Source organism: Myotis daubentonii, chromosome 14 (assembly GCF_963259705.1).
Source record: "Myotis daubentonii chromosome 14, mMyoDau2.1, whole genome shotgun sequence".
Taxonomy (NCBI): Eukaryota; Metazoa; Chordata; class Mammalia; order Chiroptera; family Vespertilionidae; genus Myotis; species Myotis daubentonii.
In genome coordinates, this window is record NC_081853.1 from 6,703,751 (window position 1) to 6,713,930 (window position 10,180).

The following is a 10,180-nucleotide window of genomic DNA, read 5'->3' on the forward strand; positions in this document are numbered from 1 at the left end:
GGGTTGCCAGATTTAGCAAATAAAAGGACATGCTTGTTAACCTAGGAAACATTCAATCTTGTAAAGAATTTTTGTGAGTTTATTTGAGCAAAACTGTTGACAATTGCTGGGAAGCAAAATCTTAGCAGACTGAAGTAATGCTCCAGAGAGTGGCAGTTTTGCACCGTGTTTTATGCATTATGGTCAAAAGAGAAGACTAAGTGGGTCACATGAAATCCACTGGTGATGGATTAGGGGGGTGGGAGAAAGCAAAGCAGGGAAACCTCTGGGACTGGATAAAAAGATGACAGACACATACTTCTTTTATTTAGGTGGGTGTGTGATAATTAACAGTCAACAAGTAATAACAATAAGGAGATCTGTGGATCTGCAGAGTGGTGCCTCTGCTTTGAGGGGTCCAGAAAAAGGGAAATTACTTTGACATTCCAACGATATGTTATCCTAGATCAGTGATGGCGAACCTATGACACGCGTGTCAGAGGTGACACGCGAACTCATTTTTTTGGTTGATTTTTCTTTGTTAAATGGCATTTAAATATATAAAATAAATATCAAAAATATAAGTCTTTGTTTTACTATGGTTGCAAATATCAAAAAATTTCTCTATGTGCCACGGCACCAGAGTTAAGTTAGGGTTTTTCAAAATGCTGACAGGGCGACCTCAAAAGGTTCGCCATTGCTGTCCTAGATGCAAAAAGACAATAGGCAGGCTCAGTTAAGGTAGAGATTGACATTTGTCAGGGAAGATACTGGCCTAGGACATGACTACCCACCTTAAACTGCTTTTTAGTTTTAAAAAATTTTAATTTCAGTCCATCCTTTGAGGTTACTTTGGGCCTCTCGGTTTGCAAGGCTGCCAGGCAGGCCTTCCCTGAGTTAGTCAGGTTAGCAAGTGGCCCTTTTTCGTCCACACTAATTTGGGACATGCTTAAAGTAAATTATCATTTGTTATTGAAATGAAAATTTAATTTGGTGGTCTTATTTTATCTTGCAGCCTATTCAAGCCTGTAAAAAATAGAGGTTTTCTTTTGTGTTTTGATTTTGTTGTAGCTATGTACCTCAGCCTAAGAAACTTGGCCAATTTTCTTTTTAATTCTCCCCTAGTTAATAGACTTGCAAATATTGTTTAGTTAACTAAAAGTTTTTTGATTTTTTTGACTGACAAAAATTTCTGAAGTTGGGGGTGGACAGAATACAAAAAACAACAACAATTAAAATATAAATAGAGAAAAGCAATGTTGTAATTGCAAGGCTGCTGTTAATGTGGCACTGTAAATAAATGACTCTTTCTACCATCAGATGGAATTGCATGATAAAGACTTCTTCATGATTAGAAATGCATTTTTAAAAAACAGAATAAGTAGAAAAATATGGAAATTGCGCCAATAGTTTCAGGGTTAATACTAAATAGCCAAAGGCTACAGCTTTGTTTTTTTAAAAGATCTAATTTGAAATTTAATAAAAACCTGTCAATCAAGGAAGGCAGCAACAAAAGTAAACCAGTTTTCTTCTTAAAGTATTAAGTACTATACTGTCCTCTGAAGTAACTTTCTCATTTATTTAGAGTTTAAAGTAAAATTTAGTAAGGATGAAAATTGAAAAAGCAAACCAGAACATTTGAAGGATTATATTTAGCTCAAATTAGACATTTAGAGCTTTATTCTTTTAACATTTATTATCTAGGAACCAGAAGCAACGAAGATTGCTATAATCATGGTTGTTTAAGAGTACAAAAGTCTTTACATTTGAATTCTAGCACAGATGAAGGATTATGAAAGCAGCAACTTTGGAAAATGAGAAAATTGCCTAGTGGCCTTTTTGGGTTATTTTTTCTGCTTCCACTTTAAGATAATAACTTTTATCAGTTGTGCCCAGGCTATTGTGGGAAATAATACCACACAACACAAGAATGATAGCAACTCTGGAGAAGAAGGTGTAAAAGAAAATAGGACTTCACTTCTGCAAATTGATTTTGTCGTTTTCCAATTTTCCTGTTCGGTCCTGGCATAGGCTGTGAAATTGACTAGAGCTATAGAAAATGAAAGTAATGAGAGAATACCTGTGATTCTTACCTTTTAGCAAGTGACATCCTTATATGTTTATCTTTCTCAGGCTACAGCTACAACAAAATCTGACACTTTTCCTTGCTGAAGACTTTGGTATTGCCTGGATTAATGCCTAAAATAAAGCAACAAAATTTGTATTAATATAAATTCAATATAACACCACATACTTAAAAATTGTTTTAATTTCTAGAACCTTGTGTAGTTCATATGATTTAGTTTCTTTTAAATACAAAACTCTAAATAGATATTAACATCAGCCTTACTGATTAGACATTACTGACCTTTGTTGTATTTTAATTTTTATTCCCTTTGAGGTGATGTAAAAATTCAACATGGAAATAACTAGAAGATGGCGCTTTGGGAATAACTGAATTTGATCATACTGGATATTAAAACACATTAATTTATCTTTTAAGTATTTGAAAATTAGCATATATGTGAAAAAAGAGACTGTAAAACTAGTGGCAGGGATATTAGATTTCTCAAAAATATGTATTACCCTACACCCAACCTGTATTCTGGGCAGGCATTGTACAAAGTTTTAGTTTTAATACTAAAAACAATAGGTGCGGATGATAGGTAGATATAAATAGAGACTGAATGTTTGTATCTCTTCAAAATTCATGTTGAAGTCTTATCACTATTGGTTTTAAGAGGTGGGGCCTTTGGGAAGTGATCAGGTTTGAGAGTGGAGCCCTCACGAGTGGAATTAGTGCTCTTATTATAAAGGGACTGCAGAGAGCTTCCACCTGTGAGGACACAGTGAGACAACCAGGAAGTGGCCTTCCCTGGAAATGGAATCTCCCAATGCCTTGAGCTTGGACTCCCTCATCCCCGGAACTATAAGAAATAAAACTTCTGTTGCGTATAAGCCGCCAGATGTATAGTATCCTGTTGTAGCAGATGAGACTTTGCAGAGGTGGTTAAACTAGGGACTGTGAGATGGGGAAAGTATCCTGGATTATGTAGGTGGAGCCAATGCAATCACAAGGGTCCTTGTAAGAGGAGAAAAAAAGGTCAAAGTCAGAAAAAGGAGATGTGATGATGGAAGTGGAGTGTGCCCTCACTTTTGGTTTTAGAATTTCTAACATCCAGTATTATAATTTGTGTTGTTTTAAACCACAAAGCTTGTGGTAATTTGTGAATTAATAATGTTAGCATCACTGAGGGAGGAACACACAAGGCCAAAAGTGATAAGGGATTATAAATTTACTAGAGGCCTGGTGCACGATATTCGTGCATGGGGTGGGGGGTAGGGGGGTGGGGGGGGTGGGGAGAGGGGGTCCTGGATAGCAAGAGGGTACAGCACAGGATTGGGCCTAAACTGGCAGTCTGATATCCCTCTCACAATCTGGGACTTCTGGCTCCTAATGGCTCTCCTGCCTGCCTGATCACCCCTAACCACTCTATCTGCCTGCCTCATCACCCCTAACCACTCACTTGCCTGCCTGATCTCCCCTAACTGCTCACCTGCCTGCCTGATGCCCCTAACCACTCACCTGCCTGCCTCATCGCCCCTAACTGCCTCTGCCTGCCTGCCTGATCTCCCCTAACTGCTCGCCTGCCTGCCTCATCACCCCCAACCACCTCTGCCTCGGCCCCCACCACCGCAGCTTCATCTGGAAGGACATCCAGAATGACGTCTGATGGTCATTGGGCTGCCCGGTCTAATTAGCATTTTATGCTTTTATTATTATAGATTGGGTCATCTGGAGACCAGCTGTAGGCCATTGCGTGTGGGGTCCGAGTGGCCATGGGCCATGAGGCTGCTAAGGCCACGTGTGGGCTTGTGCACGGGCCAGTGTGGGCTCCAGAGCAAGTGAGAAACAGAAGCGCAAAAGCAAACAAGCAAGAGACAGAACTCCTTTGTCTGCAGATTTTAACTTCTCAAAACTGTGCACATTTTCAGTGGCTCTACCCCCACAGCCAGTTATCTTTTTCCCAGGCTAGACTGACAGACCGGCACCTTCCCTACGTCACCCCAACTTCACTGTGCATGCGCGCAGCTTCCCCATTGTTTGGTCCCTTTCCCCCAGTGATGTGCAGGGCATGGACCCGTGGTTCCATGTGATGACCATGCTCTCAATGTCTGGCTTCCCCTTTGCTCTCTTCCTCTCATTAGTATCAGCTAGCTGGTCCTGACGATGGCATGCAGAGGTGAGTCCACGGGGTTTGGAAAGGCCTCCTCAGCACCTGAAGAGATGTAAGGAGTATGGTTGTCATTCTCCTCAATGTAACCTGCAAGATCAAGTGTTCTGCTTCATGCCTTAAAAATACAGGTAAAGAAAACCCTGGAGAATATTTAATATACACGAACAATTCTATTAAAGATTAATATTTTATTTTACACAGCAACCCTGTAACAAGAAAGTTATTGTTATAAACTACTGATAATTGCATTAAATGCATTTTGTTCAAATTTATATTGACTGCATAGACCTAAATAATTTTAATTCTATAAACTTTGGTTTTCTTAAAGCTAAGAAGAAATGGTACAGGGTGCACGTACTTTATTCTTTGTTTTCTGTGAGTTTTGTTATGTTGAATGTAAAATCTAGTTTTCCCTAAGGCAACAAAAACGTTATTCTTTTTAGGAGTTTTCCATTTTGAGGAAATTGAATGAGCATTGAGAATAGATGAGGCAGTTGATAACAAAGTTCAGTATACACTTATTCTCAATATAGATAACTTCTTCATTAACTAAGAAAATGTTTTTAACCTTTGTTTTGAAGTGTTTGTGTGTGTGTGTGTGTGTGTGTGTGTGTGTTTTAATATATTGTTTATTGGCCTCAGAACGAAGGAAGAAGGAAAGAGAGACAGAACCATCAATGAGAGAGAATTATTGATCGACTGCCTCTTGCATGTCCCACATTGGAGATCGAGCCTGCAACCTGGGGTTATGCCCTGAATGGAAATCGAACCTGACCTCCTGGATCATAGGTCAATGCTCAACCATTGTGCCACGCTGGCCAAGCTTCACTGACATTTTAATAAATCTTTTATTCCCAGTATGTACATACAGCACATCCTGTTACTTGTCATGATTATGTTGTTTATGGTTAGAACTTTTCCTACCCGGCAAAACATGTTTTCTCCATCCCTTTTCTCCTTCCCTTATCAAATACTGATAGAGCATCTTATACTTATCACCCCGTGCAAGAGCTGAGGATGAAAAAGGAATAGTATGCTTTCAGTGCTGACTTACCTACAACCCTGCAATTAGAAATTACAGACTGGTGCAAACACAGGTAACGAGGGTGCCATGTGATAAAACTATGATAGGGAGGCATTGAGCAGTGTGGGGTCTGAGGGAGAAGAGAGACCCACCCTGTTCCTGTAGCCGTGGAAGAATTCCGGGAGGTGGGAATCGGGCTCGGCTCTGAGGCAGCAGAGGGCCCTGCCAGGTGGAGGAGGTGGGACCGGTCACGGGTCAGAAGGGCGTCTGCAGGGGTGGCTCTGTGCCTTGGGGGCCACACTGTGTCAGAAAGACGGGCCCCACTCAGCCACGGCTCCACCACTCACTGCTCTCAAACTGAGACAGTAGAGGGGTGACACTGGACCCCATTTGACTAACAGAGCTCCATCTTGGAGGCCTGACTCCTTACTTTCAATAAAATTCCATAGTTGAAATTCACCTAACCACATCCTTAAAGGAAAGAATGCATAATGATAACATCTTTCTTAGCATCATATTCTGCAAAATCATTGTTTTTTCACTTAAATGGTAACTAGAATATTTATGCAAGCCTTACCTCACAGGTTCACCCACCCTGGGAACACCTTGTGATCACCCCGGGATCAACCACCGCCAGATGACCATGGTGGGGCAACAGACCTCACCCTCATTCCCAAGCCCAGCCCACCCAGGGCCTCTGTGACCGTCCACCAGACCCTGGGGGCGGGCTTCCCTTTCCTGGCTGACCCTCTTGTGCACAGCTCTTTCCAGTAAACTATCTGCTTGATCTTGAGCTGAGTTCAGTGCTCATCTCTACGCTCAAGAACCTGGCATTCAAGGTCCCTTAACGAAACCTTGGGTGAACCATGTCATGTGTCTGAACCTCTATGTCCTTATCCGTTGTGCGCGTTCAGTGAGAGACATGCCAAACGCAGGGCACAGTGAGGAACACATCATCCATGCCCCTTCCTTGTCGTTTCTCCCATTGCTCGGGCGCTCAGGCATGAGCAGTAGCTCTGCGAAGCTGAAATACAGACAGTTGTGGTGAGGAAGGACCCAAGGTAAGGCCAGAAGGAGCCTGGCGGCAGGACCGCCAACACTTTTTTATTTGGTGTCTGTGCTTTAAAGTCAGCCTGAGTGAACGAAGGGGATCTCGAGGTTCCCTGGAAGGTGGTCGGAGGGAAAGCCCTGTGTGCCTTCCCATCCATCTGGAACCCATCGGGAATCCGTTTGGGCTGCAGGCCACGGCCGGCGAGAGGAGGAGGAAGGCTGCTGTGTGCAGGTGGCAGTCGCCTGGGGCACGGTCCATGCCAAGACGCAGGGCTTGGGTGGAGAAGCGCTGGGGAAGGGACAACTGCCGAGTAAGGCGCCGGGACAGCCGTGCCAGGCTTGCCCCTTGCTCCTGGCCCTTGCAAGCCCAGTAGCTTTAGAGAGCGACTCCTAGCCTCGGCAAGGAAGCTGGAGCCACATTCGTTTTAAGAATTTTAAAAAACATGGCTTTATGTTTTTTCACTCTAACATAATATGATGCACACATGTTCTAACAGATTGGGAAAAAAAAAAGAAATGATTTCACCCGTTGGCTCCCTCTACTGGTACCTACCATAGCTTGTCTCTTTATGAGAAGTCATTCCACACACATATTCTGCACCAGCCAGGGCCCCCGCAGGAAGCAGGTGGCACATTGGAATTGGAGTAACTCAAGGAAGGTTTAATAAAGGGACTATTTGTGAATGTGTGGGCAGGGTGGAAGGGAACCACAAGGAAGAGTGCAAGTGCAGTCCCCCGAGGCTGTTACCACTTTAAGAAACATAAAAAACTTGACTTGGTGTATTTCAGAGTTGTAAAAGAATGTACTGAAAAATTCCTGCAGGTTCTATTTCTATGATACGAGACATGAAGGATTAACTTCAGATGTGTATTAAGAATGTTTAAAACATGGATCTATCTCCTTTTTCATAAGTAGGTTGAGGCCCATGGTAATTTAGTTCAATTGATTAACTAGATTGTTAATAAACGCTGTGATAGACGTTTCCCCGGTGAGGTAGACCTGGTGTTTTATCCTGTGTTAATGGTTTCTCTGGGTTTTGGTCGAGGAGCATATAATGTAGAATGATTTAAGATAAGGGTTAATAAATGTGACCTAAATGTAGCTGCTCAGTTTGAGATTTAGGAAGATTTAGTAGGAAATGATGACACATTGGCGAAACATTTAAGAGGGAGGAGGAGGAGAAGCCAAGGCATTTATTTTTTTCCTTCTTCCTGCTATTTCTGTTTTCCTTATTCCAAATCCTACCTAAGAAATGTATATCTCTACGAAATTCCTATTTTGCCTTTTTATCTCCTGTACCCCAGTGGACTTCCCTCTCATTTTTATGAGGTATTTGCCCTTTATAACCACTTTTTCCTCATTTTGTTTTATTTTATTTTTATCCTCTTCCCTAGATGGCTTCATCTGTAAGGTACTGTCTTCAGTTCTATCTCCATTGATCTTCCTCTTTCATTACATGTGATGTATTTGGGGGATGATCATGATAATTAAGTGCTGAAACAGCCATTGATTTAGCCCTGGAAGGCAAAGAGAACAGGAGCAAAATGCTTAACTTGATTTCAACTCCCGAGTCTCTGTGTGGATGAATAAGTGCAGGCGTGACACTTCGGGGGCCTGTGAGTGTGAGCACTGCCCTGCCAGGCAGAGCGCTGGGCACGAGCGGGCGAGACCATCGCCTCCGGGGTGCGGAGTGTGCTCCGGGGGCATCACTCCTGAGTGCAGCCCTCTGGCCTCGTGGGTGCCAGGACCAGCTGCGTCAATAAATTGCTTCGACCTTTCCCCTGGGACTTCCTTCATCTGTTATAAGAGAGATGTTTGCAGAATCTGCTGTGTGGACAAAATGATATTTTATGCCCTTTTAAAGATCACAAAATGAATTCACAGTTAGCATAGCATACAATACCTTTTAAGAACCCTGCATTTCACATTCTTGTTTACTTAAACTACTTGACTTTAAGACTAAGCTTTTAAAGCATGAAAAATTGAATAGACACATACCCAAAGATACTTCCACATGGATGTACAATGCAACATTGTTTATAGGAAGAAAGAATAGAAAACAGCCGAAGTGTATATCAGTAGAAGATTGATATTTGTTCATAATTCAAACAGAAAAATGTTATGTATTAAAATACATCTTATGCTGCCTTATAAGTATATCCAAGATTTTATATATATGTATATAATGAGAAAAGAAAAAGTAGTAGACCAGTTAATCCTATATAATAAAAGGCTAATATGCAAATTGACTAAACAACTTAACGGCCAGTCACTATGATGTGCACTGACCACCAGGGGGCACACGCTCAATGTGGTAGCTGCCCCCTGGAGGTTAGTGTGCTCCCACAGGGGGAGCGCCACTCAGCCAGAAGCCAGGCTCATGGCTGGCAAGCACAGCAGTGGTGGTGGGAGCCTCTCCCGTCTCCGCGGCAACGCTAAGAATGTCCAACTGATGGCTTAGGCCCACGTGGGGAGTGGGCCTAAGCCATCAGTTGGACATACCCTGAGGGCTCCTGGACTTCGAGAAGGCGCAGGCTGGCTGAGCTACCCCCCCCTCCCCCCAGTGCACAATTTTCGTGCACCGGGCTTCTAGTATAGCCTAAAAAAGAAAATGCCTGTGCTTACGTATGTTTCTGTGTGCTTACAGGTGGGAATAGGGGTGGGTGGGGACATTGAGGTCCCTAGAGCTGCCTGAATTTTCATTAGATGCATGTATTACTTTGTTGTTTGCAAGTGTGTAATGAAGGCTTCTTTGCTAGTTCCTTGATTACAAATGAAATTTTAATGAAAACAATTTTAAGAATCCAGTAGCTCTATGTTTTCCCTTTCTTTCCATTTTCTTCCCTCCCCTACCAGTCCAGGCTGCAGTCAAGCAGGTAGGGCACAGCAAGGTAGGCCTTGTGTAGAGCAAAGGCCTGGTGGGTGGTGGGACCTGCAAGGTGAAGAGGCTGCTAGGTGAGTGCAGGCAGGCTTGGGGAGTCAGGGCCTGGGCAGTGTGAAGGTGGCATCCATGGATGGGCAAGGCCTGCCCATGGTGTGAAGCCAGGTGGGGTGAGGACAGATTCTGGCCAAGAGCCAGCCTATGGGCTGAGCCCACACAGAAGAGGACATGGTCCCATGGGAATGGGGCGGCTGAGGAAGGTATGGCACAGCTGTTAGAGCCCACGCTGGTGAAAAGGCTGCCAGGCAAGAGTGTGGCCTGAAGGGAAAGTCAGAGCCCATGCTGGGTGAGGAGATGATACAGGGAGAGAGTGGGTGGCCATGGAAATTAGGGGTTCAGAGGGACATTGCCCAAATGAGTATATGGAAGCCTGGTTTCTCACTCTCTGAAAAGGAAAATACAAATCTGGAAATGAAGAAGACTAGAATGAATCCTGTGGTGTTGGAGTAAAATTCACTATATTGGTATGGATTTATAGATTTCAACATATAGATAGGTATAAATCCATCTATAGAGAGAAATCCATCTATATAGTGAGATGTCAATATACACATCCTTACATATAGATGGATGCAAATGTATGCACATATATGTGTACACACTCATTTTGATACACCTGTGATTTCTGTGCAGGTGTTCATGTTCATGCTCCCTGGCTCTGTCCACTGAGAAGTCCGGCAAGCAGCAACACCCCAGTACGCTGAGCACAGCCAGCACCCACATCCTGGCTGCTTCATACCAATCTCCACGGAAACCAACCAGGGCTTCTTACAGAAGGCTGACTCCAAGGCTGGGCAGGCGAAGTGGAAGGTGAACCTGGCGTAGCTTGTGCCGGAAACAAGGAAGTGCTCAACGAATGGTGGGGCCTGTTGGTTCGAAGGGGCTCCGGTGACCAAATCTGGGGTAAAGTGAACCTCAAAGTAAAAAGGACAGTGACAATTCTAACC